A 17568-nucleotide genomic window follows, 5' to 3' on the forward strand; every position below is an offset into this window, starting at 1 on the left:
CCAGCCAGGGCTCTGAGTCTTCTTTTTAAAGCCCTAAATTCAGTTGTCCATCCCACGCAAGCTTCCAGCAAGGGTGGGTCAGGGGGACAGGGAGTTTCCTGTCGGATATGGCATGGAGCTCACTTAGCAGACTTCTCAGGTGAGTGTGGACGAGGGTGGGCAAGCGCGCTGACCCTTCAGAGAACCTCCCTCTCCATCCACGGCCGCTCAGGGTCGGGGCTGAGCTTCAGCGTCAGGTGGGTTCCATCCCAGAAACTCAAGCTGCCTCGACGAAGGTATCGGTCAGCGAAGGTTCTTAGACATCAAGTCACTGGACATGCCAAGGACAGCAACCATCTACCTGGTGGGAGACCTTGTAATCCAAGCGTTCTTTCTGGGCTACCCACGGTTACCGCGGGATAAGGACCTTCTCTAATAAACTGCGGATAAATTGATAAAGTTAGCTCCTCCCTCTCCCTCTCTCCCTCTTTCTGTCTCCCTCCCTCTCTCTCTCTCCCTCCCTCCTTCCCTCTCTCTCTCTGCCCCCCATTAGCATCTGCCTCTGCCCTTCAGGGTGATTTCCACAATAAAACGCGCACCGACTGCGAGTCCAACCACAAATCACACTCACAAGACGTAGAACGTTACGCAGCCGAGGGACGCGGCCATCGTGCTGACTCAGGCCCAGGGGCAGAGCCAGGCCAGGCGGCCGATGAGCTGGAGGAAAGATGGAAGAGGAGACGGCCTTCGGCGTCTTTGTTTTTCGAGATAAATTCTCCAAGTCCTTAGTTCTTCACTATGTACAGCAAAACGTTGGTTCCCGTTGTGCATACATTTATTTTTGGTGGCCTTTCCCCAGTGGCAAAGATTTCAATTAGTAAGGGCTCTGTTTACGCAGCTGGGGGGCCTTCCCACCTTTGTACTGGGGCCCGGCATGGTAGCAGGTCCTCAGTAAGTAGGGTTTTTTTAAACATATTTTTAGTTTTTTAATGACCCACTGAATGAGCAGAAGTAAGCCTCTTACCCTCAGCTTCCTTGAAGCTCAGCCCCAGTGGAAAGGATGCTTAAACCAGCCCCCAAATCTTCCTTGAGAATGAGGAAGGGGGCGGAGCCTTCGTTTCTGGCTGCGTTAGGGAGACGCGGCGGCAGGGAGTCCAGTGGGTGTCTCGGCGGGGGGGCAGGAGGCTAATCGCTGTAAAAGAAACTTCATCTTTCTTTTCTTCATAAAGAAGCCCTTTTTCATCTAAAAAAGAAACTTTCAGCTTGCCCCACCCCTGGATGGGCGCCATTGTGCAGGATGGCAACCTGTAACCTTCGGGAGCATCTGTCTAGCGCCCCCGCCCCACCCCCCTGTTTTACAGACGAAAGCTCTGCAAAGGTAGAGCAAGGCAGTGACTTTGAACCTGAAGATGTTCCCTTGCATGTCTTTTAGCCTGGGGTTCTCTCTTCCACTTAATTGGGGACCGAATCTTCACTGCGGGGGGGGGGGGGGGGTTCGAGTCCACGGCCAGTCCTTTAGTCAAAACCGCCTGCGGTGAGAATTGCCTGTGGCAGCCTGCACGCGCAGCCGTGACCGCGCACTTGGCACGGGGGACTCTGAGCGGAAGCTCTCCCCCACAGTGCGTTTGAGGGTCGTGGCGGTAAAGGGAGAAAAAAGACCCCCCGGCGCTGCTTTGAAGGGAACAGCAAATCCTCCCTCCGAGCACGGGAGTGGGAAGCTCTCGAGTGTCCCCGCTCTGATGGCCTTTGTCATTAGCACCCTGCCTCTAAACCCGTTGTGACAAAACCCCTTGTGACAGCTTGACGGATTGGTCTGTGGTGGGGGATTAACTAGGACGTGGGAGCTGTGGCTTCTCTGGGCAGCGCTGGGGACAGCGTGTTCCCAAAGTCGGGGTTTAGAGCGCCTGTGGGATGGGACCGGGCTGGGCTGGGCTCCCACCTGCCCGAACACCTGTCGTGCTGCTGCTGTCCCCGGAAAGGGAGGGCGCCCTTCCGCTCGGCAGGTACTGCACGCCGCCTGGAGCCGGCGGGTGCAGGGCAGCTGGAGGCCCCGTCTTCCACCTCAGGGGAAGCTCGCCCCCAAGTCGGGGCCTAGACACGCTCTGTGCTGTGCACCCCCCCCCCCCCGGGGCAGAGAGACCCACTTAGGAAGAGGAGCTGCCCAGACTCGCGCCTGTCTCCGCGCTCAAGTGTTCTTTTTCCATCAGACAATGCCCTTGAAAACCCCACGCGTCCTCGCAGAGTGGGCGACGCAGCCGTACACCTGAGCAGAACTTCCTTTTGTGGGGCTTACACAACTCCTGATGAGGTCACCGCGCCGACGTGAATCCTTTCTTTGCAGCGCGGGGCGCAGGGGCGGAGGAACACAATTACCATTGAATGTTGCTTGCGTTTCAAGGGGGCTCTCCAGGCTCCGGGGGCCGGGCGCCAGCCGCCCGCAGCCTCATTACCGGCCTCCTCATATCGCAGGTGTTGACCCTGGGCTGCAAGCAAGAAACCTCGTAATTAGATTTGCTCCGTGTTTGTGTTTATGGGCCCATCGCTTTCCCTCCAGCGATGACACAGCGGCCTTCAGTTATATTTTATTATCGAAACGCTCGGTGTTACAAGGGCCCGCTCCATTCAATGAGCCCTGTTCCAGCGCCTTCAGTGCTGGGGATACATTAAAACATTCCGTCAGAGGAGGGGCGCTCTTACATATTTCCTTAGAAACGCGTTTTGGGGGCTGAATGGGGAACATTGATGTGGTTGAGGTTAATTATCCGGGCTTTTGCTGGGCTCACTGGGGCGCACTGCCTCTGCCGGAACACCGGCTAAAATTGGAGCTCTGAAGGGGGCGGGGGGCGTGTGGCCCTGTGCCCGGATGACACGTCTGAAGTCGCACCGACGGCAGGAGATGTTCTATGGGACGACGAGAACGCGCCGGGGCTAGGGTGGCGCTGCGCTTCGTGCAGCCGGCCGGGCTCAGAGCAGCCAACACCGGCGAAGGTCGGGGCCGCGGCTCCGAGTGAGAGTCTAGGAAACGCTGGACTCACCTCAGGACGCACTGACGACTCAGGAGGCTCGTCTCCTTTGGCCCCCCCGACAAACCTGTGATGAGGGAGTCTTCTTCTCACTGTGCCCCCGGAGGGACCCGGACTCAGAGGGGCGGTCAGTGTGATGGGGGATCTGGGGGGCGACAGCGTCCCCCAAGTTTGAGTAATTCACTGACCGCCTTCAGGAGTGTCGCGTCTGGGTGCCACCTACACGCTTACTTGCCTGTGTTTCCTTTGGCTCACTTACCAAAAAAAGAAAAAGAAAGAAAAGAAAAGCAGAAATGGAAATACATTTATTTTACTTTATTTTTTAATTTTTACAAAAAAAAACCAACCTGTAAATACATCTACTGTAAAGAGAAACTGCTTACCGCCACCAAAGAGGGAGCACCGCTGCTCCCTACCACTGAGAGACCACTGCGGGATGCGAGCGCAGGGAGCCGCGTGGTTGGGCAAATAACTCCACCCAGAATCCACTGGGGGCAGGAGGCCTCGGCCCTGGGTGTCGTCCCGCTGCTAAGGGGAGGCTGGGAAGTGTTAGCAAGGTGCTGGGGACACGTGAGCACCCACGAGGCTTCCTGCCTTCCTGGATCAGAGGGATGACACCACTTTCTACTGTGTCATTCAGTGCTGTTGACGGCTAGCCTTGTGAATCCCCCCCGCCCGCCCCCGCACGGGGCTCAGCCCCCCCCACCGGACCCTGTTTGTGCACCTGTGTCCCCCTTCCCCTGTCAGTGGGGTCCCTGCCGGTTTGTATTGTCTAGTATTTCCTCAGCTTCCGTAACACCTTGACCTGTGTAGAGTCAGACTCGCACACTCAGCAGAGGTGGCTGCAGAGGCCGTGGGGTGGCAAGAGCCCCGCCCCCCACCACAGCCGCCGGCCCCGAGATCAGACCTCCTCTGTCTCACTTGGGGGGTGGGTGGGGGCTGCCAGGCGGCTTCAGCCTCTGCATTTCTTTTGTCCTTGTTGTTCAGTTACAGTTGCCCCAGTCCTCCCTCCCCCACTGCTCTGCGGCTCCCCCCTGCCTGCGTTTGTAAGATTCTGAGATGTTGACCCATCAAGCACAGTGGGGAGCTCTCTGGGGTGGGAGGGGGTGGCGAGGGACCGGATGTCTGCAGGGATTTGCAGACCTTGGTGGGCGGGAGGGGGCTCCTCTTTCTCCTGAGGACAGTAGGGAGTCAGTGAAGGGTTCGGGCCGCGGGGGAGGGGGGCAGAAGAGCCCATTCCGTGCAGGCTGGAAACAGCCTCTCCTGGAGCAGGGGGAGTGAGGGTGGGGGCGGATGGGGGCGGATGGAGGGGAGGCCAGGAGGCTGACAAGAAGGCCCCCGAGCCGGGCCTGGCACCTTCACCTTTAAAAAGGACTTGGGAAAAGTGACGCTCCATCTGGAGGAACGAAGGAGCTAGTCCGTGACACGTGTAGTCATGGAGGATACCACGGATGTAACACGTTACAATAGGGACAAAAGGCTAACGTTTGCTTTGACGGCTGCCCCCGTTCCCGATACCCCCTCAGATGACACTACCCATTCTCGATGCCCTCGGCAGGGAAAACTGCAGTTTGGAGTTTGGGGTGCATCTGCCAGACTGTTAGCTGTGTGCACATGCGCGTGTTCGCATGTGTGTGTGCATGCGTGTGAACCCCGTGTCCAACATGGGTGGCACCACAGTGCACATTTCACTGTACAACTTGCTTTTTTTTTTTTTTTACTCAATAACATTTCAATGGTTTGCACAGCCAACACACAGAGACCCACCTCAACCTCGGAACAGGGACAGAGCCGCCCGGGTGGGGAGGGAGAGGAGGGAGGGGCGGCTCGGGGCCGTGCAGCCACGCCCCTGGCCACGGGTAGTTTGCGCCTCTCCGGAATTTCTCGGTGGACCGTGCTCCTCGGACTCACCGTTCGTGACTCCGTGGCCCAAGCAGAGCGCTTCTCTGGGGGAGACCCGAGAGGAGGAGTCTCTATGTCTTTGAGTCTTAGGTGGCCCGCTTAAAAACAGATGTTTCCAAAACGCTTTCCCGTTCATATTCCCATCGGTAGCTTCTTAGGGTGCGTCTTCTCTCCTTGACCTTATCAAACTTAAAAAGACCCCAGAGATGGGTAAAAAGTGGTCCTTTCAATGCTCTCGGACAAGAGGGGATTCCACTTGACCTTACATCCCCCCGGGGGTCCACTGCCCAGCCAGACCCTCCTGTAGAAAAAGCAGGGATGGATGATAAGACTTTTTTTAAAGATTTGTTTATTTATTTTTAGAGAGGGAAGGGAGGGAGAAAGAGAGAGAGAGAAACATCCATGTGCGGTTGCTGGGGGCCGTGGCCTGCAACCCAGGCATGTGCCCTGGCTGGGAATCGAACCTGCGATGCTTTGGTTCGCAGCCCGCACCCAGTCCACTGAGCTACGCCAGCCAGGGCTTTTTTTTTTTTTTTTTTTTTTTTAAATTATTATTATTAAATCACAGAGAAGAGTGTTTCTCTTGACCAAACTTTAAGTCCACCGGGCACGGGTACATTGGATGCTCTCTCCCAATAGGAATAGGTTTGTTCCTCAGGCGGGGCGCGACGTCGAGGCCTGCACCCAGAGGGCCCCTCCCCACGGAGGATGCTGCGGGGCCTCCACTCGGGCCGTCCTGTGTGCGGGCCACCTCATCAGACCCACGCAGCGGCTCGCAGGGGAGACTAGTTGATGTGCAGGGTTCCCAACCCACGCTGCTGCTCCGTGAGCTCCTGAGGCTCGGGCTGCCCAGAGCGGGACAGCGAACAGGAGGACGCGAGGGTTGGGTCAGAGGCGCGGCTGCGTCCTGCGTCCTCACGAGAAGCAGGAGCCGGAGGGATGGGTCGCTCAGCCCCTCCCGCTTTCTGGTGGGACTTGGGGCCGCAGCCCTGACTCTGGGGGTACAGTGCGAAGGCCCCCCGGGGCTGGGGCTGCCGGGAGGAAAGCACCGTCTGTCACAGGGAGCTGTCCTGTCCCCCCCACGTCCCCCCACAGTCACCCGGGTCATCTCGGCTCCGAGAGGCTGCTCCGGAGGTGGAGTTCCAGCCCCTCAAACCCAGGGCCGCGCGAGGGAGGGCTCGCTGGGCTGTGAGGAGAGACTGTCAGTTCGAATCCGCCGAGAGGCGCACACAAAACTCATTGTCTCGTGTGACAGCGACAACGGCCTCAGGCTTGGCTAGGCCCAGAGGCTCCGGGGTGTCCCTGAGACTCAGTCTCTCCCCCTCTGGGCTGCTCTTTCCTCTTCAGGGTCATCACCCCAGCGCCTCCAGCGTCTGCCCCCCAGCCCACCCTCGTGCTGGCCTGACCCCTTCTCACGGCCCAAGGCCCCAGCGGAAACTCGGCAGCCGGGTGGGGCCCTGGGTCTCTCCTAGCCCTGTCCCCAGGGGTCTGAGAGGCTCGGTCAGGGTCTCGCCCCTTGCGGGGAGGGGTCCGTTGGGACCTCTGCCACAGCCCGTGGGGCCGTGCTCGTGTCCCCAAGGCAGAGGGGGCGATGCGGGTAGCAAGCACACAGGTGTCCCAGCCGCCTCTGACTCATGGTTTGATGACACTCGGCGTCTGTCTGCGAGCGGCCAAGGCCCCCTCACGCCCCTGGAGGGGGAGCAGCAGGAGGCGGTGGGAGGCCCCGAAGGAGCCTAGGGACGGGCGGTGAACCGAGACACCTTTGCGAAACAGGTTGGAGTCACACAGCCTGAGGTCCACACGCAATTACCGGGGGCCGCTCGGTGCCAGGCGGTGTGTGGGAGCAGGAAGAGAGGCGAACGGGAACATGACATGGCCCTGTCCTTGGGGAGAACCCGGCCTGGCAGAGGCAGCCGGCGCAGACGGGTAAACAAGTCATTACAGATGCAGTGCGGTGAGCTCCCTGATCTGATTAAGCCTCCAAATGAGGGATCCTGACAAGGCCGGCTGGCGCGGGGGGTGGGCTCGCACAAACAGGAACACGCCGAGGAGGGGCCCCTGCGTCCGGCCCCCGCGGAGGGGAGGGAGCCAGGCAGCCAGGCCGCCGTGTGGAAGGCCCCGGGGCTGCTGTCCTCCATCACCCCTGTCCCTCCTCGGATCACAAAGAATTTTTTTTTTTTTTGCCGCACATACTAAACGGCTGGAAATTGAGATGCACAGCATTTAACTACTATTTACTTATTTATCTAAAATGCTAAGTGTTTCCCTTGGCAATTGCTAATAGATTCCTGTAGAAACGGAATGACACGTTCCGAATTCTGATTTCTGTGCAGAGAGGGAGGGGTGGGGAGGGGACAGACTGGCCGGGACCCTAGGGGCTGGTCTGGGGGGGAGGTGGGAGGGCAGGGTTTAAAGAGACGTTGAAACGTGGGTATTAATATGTGCCTATACCCAAAGTTAGAGAGAGAGAGAGAGAGAGGGAGGGAGGGAGACAGACAGACATGGAGGGAGGGAGGGAGGGATGGGATACCTTCAATCCCCAACCGGAAACGCAGGCTGGTCCGCTTTTGAAGGACTTCCTGCAAACCATTCTCACCTTGGAGTTGGGAGAGCCCCTTCCCAGCTCAGCCCACAAAAGAAGCCCCAGTCTTGTTCTAGAATTTTCTAGGGGGAGTGTTGGAGCCAGTAGTCAAATGGAATCAGAGACTGGGGCAGGATGAGAGGATGTGACCTCACACGTGGCCAGCAGACCTCCAGGTGAAGCACCGCGTGGCGAGGGGTCTCGGGGTCCATCTCCCCTGGCCCCTCCCCTGCCACCTCCACCTGGCACCTGGCTTTCAGCAGGGGCCAGGCCTCTTTGGCTTTGGAGACAGGTGAGCCTTTAGGATTACTTCTAAGGTGTCAGGGGCAAGGTGAGGCAGAATGGTGTCCCTGCTGGCAGGCCTGGAGAGGAAATAACTCGAAGTGACAGACAGACAGCATTAGCAGACATTGAATCATAATGAGAAAGTGATGCTCTTCTCAGCTGCCCGTTAAGCCTCTTGCTTGCATCATGGAGCAAGTCCTGTTTTGATGCTAATAGGCCTTCAACCTCCCTCCGCCTAACCAACTCTTTACTAATCTCCCTTTTAAACCAGAGAGGTCAGGTTTCAAGTCTAGCTAGAATTTGAGAACACAGTTCTGCTTGCACTGTTCTTACTTTTGCAGGGAACTTCTTCTGCCTGAGACCTGACCTTACCCAGCTCTGCTTCTTAACAATAGACTTTGGAAAAGTCAAACAATCTGCTCCTTCCTCTTTTCAGCCTCCGTGAGGCCCGGGGCGGTGCGGGGTAGAAAGCTTGGTGTTGGGTCCAGAAGGGTTCCTCTGATTCCCCTAATTTCTCCCCTCACTACTTCCCTGGGCAGGGCCGCCCTTTCCCTGCCTCGGACCCCCATCTGTGAAATGGGGGCGCAGTTTCTCAGTCCGCATGCTTCAGAGGCATCTACCTACACGGGTCCCTTCCCCTCGGCCCTGGAGAACCCCAGGGATGTGCCCGTGGGACTGTGGCCAGTCTCAAGGGACACGAGATGGTGAGTGGGGAGGTGCTGTGCCAACTCTCAAGGACGCTGTTGGCTTGCTGGTTGGCGTGACTGACAGCAGGGGACCACACGCTCAACGTCCTCTCCAGGGCTGGAGAAGACAGCCGCAAGCCAAAGGAATGAGTGATGAATGGTTGATTTCAGAAGGGGAGCTGGTGGGGATCTGGGGGCACTGGAACAAACATGCTACCGGGATGCGTATGTCTCTTTTTCCTGCCCAGGGGGGAGGGGGGCATGACAAAGGATCGGAATAATCCTCCAGGCCTCCTTGGCAAGACGGCTCTGCCCTCCTCTCCATCGATCCATTCACATTGGCCTTGACCTCACCATTGGGCGCTGGCAGGGACCTTGGGGAATCTGCTCCAACCGGCACTGCTTCCGGTGTGAGCTCCTGGGCAGTTTCCTCCGAATGTTTTCCCTCGTCCCACTCTCGATGTGGCCCCCCGGGGTGAGGAGGGAGGGCCGTGGCCAGTCCCCATCCTCATTAGGGGGTCTCGTCCAAGCCCCGGCACTGAGCAGGAGAAATGCACGTTTAATTCCGAGGTTTTTCCTTTGCTAAGACTCTTCAAGTTTTGGCTTGCTTATTTTCTTAACTTCCTGAGACATGCAAAAGTAATGTCTGTGCCCCCCTCCACATAGACATTAATGATTATTTTCAGTCGTTTTCAGCTTTCCGTTTTTGCTAGGAGGCACCTGGCGTTCCGGGAATGGACAAAAGCCATTTTTCTAAGTACTCGCATTTGAAATTATTAAGTGTTCATTAAGCACCCCGGGTGCAAAGCACTCTCGGAGATGTTTGTTTCTCAATTTTCTATAATTTCCTTATTTTTTTCCCCCTAGCTAAAGGCAGATTGAAAAATGAACTCAGCGCGTTTGAGTGCCTGAATCATAGTTAATGCGCAACGCCCCCTCCCTTAACTGCTCTGTTCTGCTTGTTTCCGCCGTCTCCTCGGCTTATCAATCTGACAAAAGTTCTGGGGTTTTTTAACCCCTACTCGGGGACCAGAACTTCTGCTCGAGCCCTGATTACCTGCCAGGGAGGCGTGAGCGCGCAGCCCCTGGCCAGAGTCGCCCAGGACCGCAGTGAGAGCAATGGAAAAATCCAGGGCCGGAAGCGGCCGCGCGGGGGGGCGGGCAGAGTCGGGGCTGCAGTGCGAGCTCTGGTGCAGAGTGAGCCCCGCTCCTTCCCGCCGCCCCCTGCACCCCCTCCCCCGCCAGGGGCACGAGGGGGTCTTGACAACCCCCCCTCTGCGTGGACCCTTCTAGAAAGAGCACAAAGCCCCAAGTCCCCCCTCCCATCCGCCCTCGCTGGCTCCGTGATTCTGCAGCAGAGAAAAAGGCTGTTTTTTTTCTTTTCCTTTCTTCTTCTCTTTTTATTTTTTTTGACAACAGCCTCACATAACCTCAAAAGTTAGCCATGAATTTACCAAAACTTTTTCTCAAACTATGTTAACCTCTGGTGGGGGTTAAAAAACAAGCCTTGTGAATTTATTACCCGGAAAAACCAAGCACGACTTTGTATTTTTGCAGTGAATCGCCTTCCACACTTCAAGGGCGCCCCCTAGCGCCCGTCTGCGGTCTGCCAGGAGCCGGCGCGCAGCAGCCCCGGCGTTCTCCCCGGCCGGGGCCGAGGGAGCCCGGGCCGCCCAGGGGTGTCTGCGCTCCCGTCGCGCTGCGCCTAGTCCCGCCGGGGGGCACCTGCACCCTGGGGGAGACCCGCCTGGAGCACCAGGGCGCCCGTGGGCATGGGTTAATTCCCTGTCCTTAGGAGTTCAGGTGGCTGAACTGGCATGCCAGGCTGCAGCCGGAGGAGGAGGGAGAGCAGGTTTTGACCCCGGTCCTGGTCCTTTTCAACTAGGCGGGACCCCCGCTGGCGAAGCGACTCCATTGTCTCAGCACGCAGGTTACCCCGGCTTTTCCTGAAGTTGCGTTGATCTCACATAAATGCCCCCCAGATGTGCAAGGATAGAAAAGGTTGCCGGAAGAGAGAGGGCAGAAGCCCTGGCTGAGAACGGGAGGGCCGGAGACGGGGAAAAGGAGGTGGGCTGAAGCCAGGAACGGGCTGGAGGGCCTTGCGGGCTCCCGTCCCTGAGGCCCCCGAGGCCCCCGAGGCCGAGTCCAGGGTTCGGCTGCCCACGTGGCTCCCAGTCTTTGCACACGGATCCGGGTCTTGCACTTCCTTCTGTGTTACAACTAGGGAACACACCGGTTCTCTTGCAGGCCTGGCCGTGTTTTCCAGAGGCACATCTAGAAACATCTAAAGGCAGATGCAGAATGATGATGCCGGAGGGAGAGAGGGCCTGGCAGCCTGCCCTGCTGCAGGCAGGTACAGTGATAAAGTCTGCCCGCCCCCCCCCTCGCCACCCCCCCCCCCAGCGTCCCAAGGACGCATCTTAGCGCCTCTGTTCCTCAGTTTCCCCTCTGCGACACGAGGGCGATGATAACAGTATCCATGTTGTAGGGCCGTGGGACAGCATTTATATCATTTCTGTATGAGATTTGCAATAGGGCTTAGCAGCCTCCCGAACACTGAGCGTCCCAGCTCATTGCTATTCATCTCTACAGAGGAGCCAGAGCCAGAATTTTCCATTAGGGAGTAACATCTCGCCAATTTTACTTGAGGGTAATGAGTGCACGTTCAAAGACACACACACACACACACGAGGGCTGGACCCCAAATCCAGTCGGATGAGACCCTTCTTACCCCATTGCTTTGATAACTCAGACAGCTCTTGGACCACAGCCCAGCCCTGGGGGGCGGGGCTGCACCGGGTGGGCGGGCCAATCAAGCCCACCCGGGCTACTTCCCGAACATCTCCGCATGTCACCCCGGTGCTGTGCAGGGCAAGTCGAGCCCGTGTCACTGAGTTGCCACCGTCTCCTCGACCGTCGAGGCCCTCTCCGAATCCCGGAGAGCAAACAAGGCCAGAGACGGCACGCCGCAATGACTCCAAAAAGCATTCCGGTAAAGACGGCGGCGCGCTGTCCCCGTGCCATGCCATTCGTCTTCATTCGCATGGATTCAACGTAATATGTTATTGATTTTTAAAGACCCGCACATTAGCGGTTCAAAAGAAATTGGGTTTGTATGCTTTAATCTGAGAGCAGCTGTTTTCCTTCTTGGAACTGCATCTGGGGCCGGAGGATTCTCGTCCCTCTTCCCTCTGTGAAGAGGAGGAGGCGGCGGCTCAGCCGAGGGGCAGAGCTGCGTTTTTGACCTATTCCTCTCTGCCTGCTGTACCCCTTCAGTTCTGTGTTGTGTTCTGTTGTGCTTAATTTCACTTAATTTGGAGTCATTTAAGTGCCATTGCATGACAGACTCAGGGCATAAATATTATTATTTTTTCACATTAAAAAAATAGAGGGGAATTTTAATGAGCTTTGAGGGATTCCGCATCCAAGCTGAGCAAACCCACTTTGGCTCCTTCGCTCGGGAAGCCTCCCCGAAGAGAGGAAGGGGTTCTTGTGATCGTGTCTGGTTCTGTGTTTACTTCTGGCCGTCTCTCCTTGCGTGTCCCACAGCGGGGTTAGCGGGGCTTGCTCTGGTCTGGGCAGCTCGGGCTGTCCCAAGTTTCCGAGGACCCGGGACCTAGTTCTTCTTGGCTTTCTGGTTTTGCCGCTCGGTCCCTCGGAGTAGTCACGAGGAGGTCATCTGCGTGGTCGGAGAAGGAGGGAAAGGGTGACTTCTCCAGGCGTTTGCCTAGGAGAATGGGAAGTCGGATAAACCATCGCGTCTTTGGAGAAAAGGCTGGCTCCTTTCATCAAAGGCATGGTGGCCTCTCACAGACAAACACATGAGATGCTTTGCCAGGGGCCTCGGTGCAGACAGTCCCTTTGGAATTTGAGGTCCGTCTCTGTCACAAGGTGATGGGAGAGGAGGCCGCAAGCCCACGGTTGTTTTGACGTGGTTAGGAGGGTGGTGGGGGTCAGCAGGTACCCAGGGTGCCCACCCGTCTTATTCTCCGGGGCACAAGGAAAGTGAGTAATGCCTGTTAAGAGTCAGAAGAACATTTTGGTATGAGTCACAATTCTTGGTAGCAAGGGACCAGAAATCCAACTCAAAAAGGCTGAAGCACAATAGGGAATGTGTTTGCTCATGCAGAGCGCAGCCCGGGCTGGATCTGCAGACTCGAGTGACGTCACCAGGACCCTGTGCATCCTTCTTCCTGTCTGAGATGGCTTTCCTCCGGGGGCCTGCACCCTTGCATGTGTGGGGGTCTCCGTGGCCCCTGCTTACATCCCACCTGCTGCGTGTTTGTGGTGGAGGTAGAAGCCCCAGCTCTGACTCCGGCTTAGTGAGGTTCGGGCCTCGTGTCTGGCCTCGAACCTCCTGTTGGACCGGACGCATAGACCGTCCCCTCCTGGAGCTGGGAGGTGGTCATTACAGGCCAGCCAACTTCTGCTGAGCAGGGATGTTCTCCGAAGGAGGCTCAGGCTGCCAAAACCACGGGGCCACAGGAGTGAGTGAATCACAGTGTGCCCTGGCTGCCCAGGCGCAGGAGAGCCCAGAGGTGGCACTGGCAGCCAGGCGCATGCTGCATGCGGGGTAACGCCAGCAGGGGGCGCTGCTGGCGCCCCGCCCACATCCCGGCTCAGGCGGGGAGCCCCTCACGCGCACATCCGAGATGTTGAGGGCGACGGCTGCGCACTTTTTTGTCTGCCCCCTTCTCTACAAGAGCGCCCCCTGCTGAAGGGAGCCACTTGGCTGCCAGCACATACCCAGACGTGTGACCATTCGGTCCCTCTGGGTGGGACACATTTTGTGATGCAGTTCCTACTCCAGGGGCCCCTGCGGGCTCTCTGTGCATCACCTGCATCTGTCGTCTTCCTGTCTCTCTCACTCCCTCAACAACTCACCTGCACAAGACCCTAAGGTACCAGTTACCTATCAGCCACGCAATGCAGCTACTGACTCCATATCCCCAGCATAAGAAGAAAACAGGGTTACAACCCTGTTTTCTCAACTTGAAGACCGAAAGGGGTTTCAGGGCTAACTGGAAGCACAGCATACAAAGACGCAGATGAGCTCGGCCGGTGCCCCCTCCCCATATTCAGTGTGTTGCCCCGGGCTCACATGCCCCTTTGCACCACACGTTACATAAAGGGTGAGTTCGGTGAGGCTGTGTTCTCCGCTCACATTTCACAAAGCCGTTCTAGGTGAACCTGCAGCGTGCGTCTTTGATATGGCCTTTGTCGCCGCCAGAGCCACTTGCTTGAGTCATCTAATGGGGTTTTCAGAGCGCTGCATCTTCACTTTCATCCCCGCTCTTTGAGATGGAGGACTTTTAGAAGCTGAGTACAATGCCGTCATAGAAATCTACCCACAGCCATGAGAACCCATTTAGGTAACGTTAAGACAGTCGCTTTTATTTCTCTGGTAGGTGCCGGTTCGCAATTTCCACCAAATAAACATGTCCTATTTTGCTTTTAAAAGCAGACTTCAAGAGACTTGTTTACAACATCCAGTGCTTATAATTGTGTCCCAAATGCCCGGGAAGAATGACTACATTTGTTTTAAAGGTCTCCTTCCCATCATCTTTGAAAAATCAATTTTGTCAGGCGATAGTGGCGAGTGACCCCCAGCCAGCACTGATTGGCGTTTCAGGCTAATGAGTCTTTCTCAACGGTGTTTTGTGATTCCGAACGAGGTGGTTGGGAGGGTCTCCTGCACGGCGAGAGGGTGGGTAAGGGTCTTATCCTAAGGTAGCTGCTCCTTTTCCGGAGGGTGCATTTTGGGGGTAAAACCCCTCTACCACCCAGGCACACACAGTCCTCGGTGTAATCTCTCTCCTGAGTGTTCAGGCACCCGCAGTGGGGCCGCCGGGCCGTGCACGATTCCAAAGTAAAAGGAAACTCGGGAGGACAGGCAGAAGGGAAGCTTTCTTCACGTTAACATAAGCAGAGGCAGAAAGAGACCCTGAATCTAAAAGAGGATCCCATCCTAGGGGGATATTTGAGAGTAACTGTGTTTTTCACATGTTGTTTTAAGTAGTTTTTCATTCTGGTCTTTATTAGGGACGTTTTTACTCTCAAGCTTCAGATCTGTTCATTGCCCAGCCATATTACAATTTGTTCGTCGTATCTTACGGTACCTAATAAGAATAATAAGGAGCGTAATTTCAGCTGATATCAGTGGGGTGCATACCATGGAGTAGTCGCTATTCTGAGCGCTTTTGTCATCTCCTTGACACTTTGGACAGAAACACAAATGCTGTAACTACGCTCATTTTGTAGGTGCAGAGAGGGCCACAGTGACTGACTGGAGGTCGCACAGGGACCCCTACAAAGAGGTCACCACGACTCTAGGCAGTCTGGCCCCAGACCCAGGCCACCACTCGGTGTGCCTCTCGTTCCGACCCTCGCTGGTTACCGTCAGAAGCCCTGGAGTGCAGGATGTTTACCTCAGTGATTTGTGAACAAATAATCTGAAAATTTTTAATTAAGAAACATACATTAGTCACCATAAATATATGTCCATATGTCTTCTGTCAAAATTAACCCTGTATATACTTGTTGTACAGCACTAGCTAACTTATATCAAACCATGTTTACCTGAGATATAAGTCAGCTACTGCTGTGTAACAAAACACCCCCCCAACTCTGTGGTTTATGACAGTAAGTATTTCTTATTACCCATGGGCCTTTGGGTAAGCTGAGCATTCTGCTGGTTCGAGCCAGGCTCCGCTGGTCTTGCTGGGTTTGCTCTATGTCTGTGGGGTCAGCTGATGGGTGGGCGGAGTCTGGCTGATCTAGGAGGCCTCACTCAGGTGCACGGAAGCTGGTTGGCTGCTGACAGGACGAGGGGGGTGCAGGAGCAGGTGTCTCCCAGCCTCCTGTGGGTTTGGAGAGAGAGGGCAGGAGCACACGGAACTCTCGAGACTCAGGACTGGAACTAGCATACCACCCCGGTTGCATCCTGCTGGCCCAGGAGAGTCAGAGGACCAGGGTAGATGCAGGCGTAGGAACAATGGCTTCCCCATGCTGCAGAACACCCGGGAAGCGCAGCCTTTCGCAGAGCATCTGCCAGCTGCCAAGGGGGTTCTTATCACCAAGGAGAAGTGTCAGGATCAGGGATGCCACGGGCATGCTGGCCACATGGGCTGGAGCTAGAGCCAGGGTGCGAGCCCACCCTCTCTTCCCTGAGCAATGCCTGTTCCCAGTCATATCGGCAACGCTACTTTCCAGACGCCGGTCCCATGCTTGCTCATCCCTCTGGGCCTCCAGCACAAGTCTCTGTACCGGGTCCAGAAATCCTGTTCCTGAGTGAACGCCCCATCCCCGTGACAAGTCAAGTAAAAAAAAAAAAACAAGAACAAAAAGTTACAGATAGAACTTTGAAATTCTAGTTGGAGGAAAACATGCTTTTGTGTGTAGAAACACAGAAAGCCGGGCGAGACCACTTCGAGGACCTTGCTCCTGTCCGGGCTTGGGGGTGGGCACACGCCCTCCTCGCTCTCCCACTTCCCAGGGCTTCCGTCTCGAGCGGCCCCTCGGGCTCGCTCTCCCCGCCGACTGTAACGCAGGAAACAAGGTTCCCCCTTTGCCCGCACGGGTCCAGGTCCCGATCGGTTTCAGCCTCGGCACTGCCTTCGGTCAGCACCCGCTCGGAGGAACCTCAGATCGTGTGGTGAACCGTGGCCACAAGAGTGAAGTCGTCTTGCTACTATTCACACAGAGCAAGGCACGAGCCTGTCACCATGCACACGTGGGCACCTCACGGTTCCTCCCCAGCAACCCCCTCTGATCACCTGTATGCACCGCCAACAGGAAACTAATATTGTGTGTAACCAGGGGCCACACGAACTCTGTGGGACACGCATGTGTGAGCGGGCCTCGCCCCCGGTCACGCCCGCTGCCCCCGGGGCCAGGCTCCCCGCAGAGAGGGGGGGTCAGAAAATGAGGGACACCTTCCACCTCCTCCTCCTCCGGGTCATCTTCCGATAGAGGGCCTGTTCCTCTCAAGGTTTATATTTAGCATTTACAGAGAACTAACCCCTTAAAGAAAAAAATACCCTTGATGAATGCAAATTGACATTAAATGGAGTTTTAAAAAAACGACCGGGGTTTTTAAATATGATTATAATCAGCGGGAACAGTGGAGCCGAGCGAAATCGTCACTGATGTCACCCGTGGGGGTGGGGGCGAGGAGCTGCTGTGCATTAATCAGGAAAGGGTTTCTGTGCCACCTGCCCACCAGCCCTCACGGGGGCCCGCCTCCACCCTGGGACCCCAAGATGCCGGACACCCCGTTAACCATCAGACGGCCCAGGACCTGCAGCCACATCCGTGGGACATCTCCGGGGAGGGGTCGTGTTTGCGATTTTGAGGAGCGCAGGGGTGTGAGTTTGGGGGTCGGGTTAGTTTCACCGGGTAAATCCGTGCAACAGGACCTGCTGTGTGTTAGTTAGTTACTGCAGCACCTACTGTGCGTTACTCAGAGTGTTTCAGGCGCTGGAAAAATGACAGCTGATCGGGGCAGAGCAGGCACTAGCCGAGCGGAGGTGAGCCACACACCACACGTGAGGGACCCAGGCCAGAGCAGGTTCCCGTGAAGACATAGGCGGCACCGGCCAGAACCAGGCTCTGCATTCTGGAGCGCTGGCTCGGGGATCCCAAGGGCTCCCGGTGTCGGCTCACACCATTCTGTCAACACCGTTGCCGGAGGCACCAACTTGTCCCACGGCAGAGGAGGACCCTGGCACCCCGGGGAGGAGGGACCTGCTGTGGGTCACACAGCGGCCTCCACGCGGGGGTGAGACGTAATTTTCTTTCCAACTCAGAGGTGCAGAGCTGGCTGTCTGCCGCTTTCCCTCTCCACAGAGCGCGGGGAAGCCAGGCCCCCTGGGGGCGGCATCGCAGGGCCACGTGGGGTCGCACAGCCCCCCGTCAGGGGGCCGGGCAGGCAGTACAAAGGTGTCTAGATTCCGCGTGGGCATCTGAGACGCCCAGAGCAAGGGCGAGGAGAGCCCGGCCCCTTCCCCCAAAGCTCTGCCCAGGAGGGAGGCGTGCGCACAGCCCTTCAACTTGACTGCCTCGCACGTTGCTGCTTTTTGTGTGAATCAACTTTGTGTTTTAGAAGTTTTAG

The sequence above is a fragment of the Phyllostomus discolor genome, chromosome 9 (assembly GCF_004126475.2).
Source record: "Phyllostomus discolor isolate MPI-MPIP mPhyDis1 chromosome 9, mPhyDis1.pri.v3, whole genome shotgun sequence".
Classification (NCBI taxonomy): Eukaryota; Metazoa; Chordata; class Mammalia; order Chiroptera; family Phyllostomidae; genus Phyllostomus; species Phyllostomus discolor.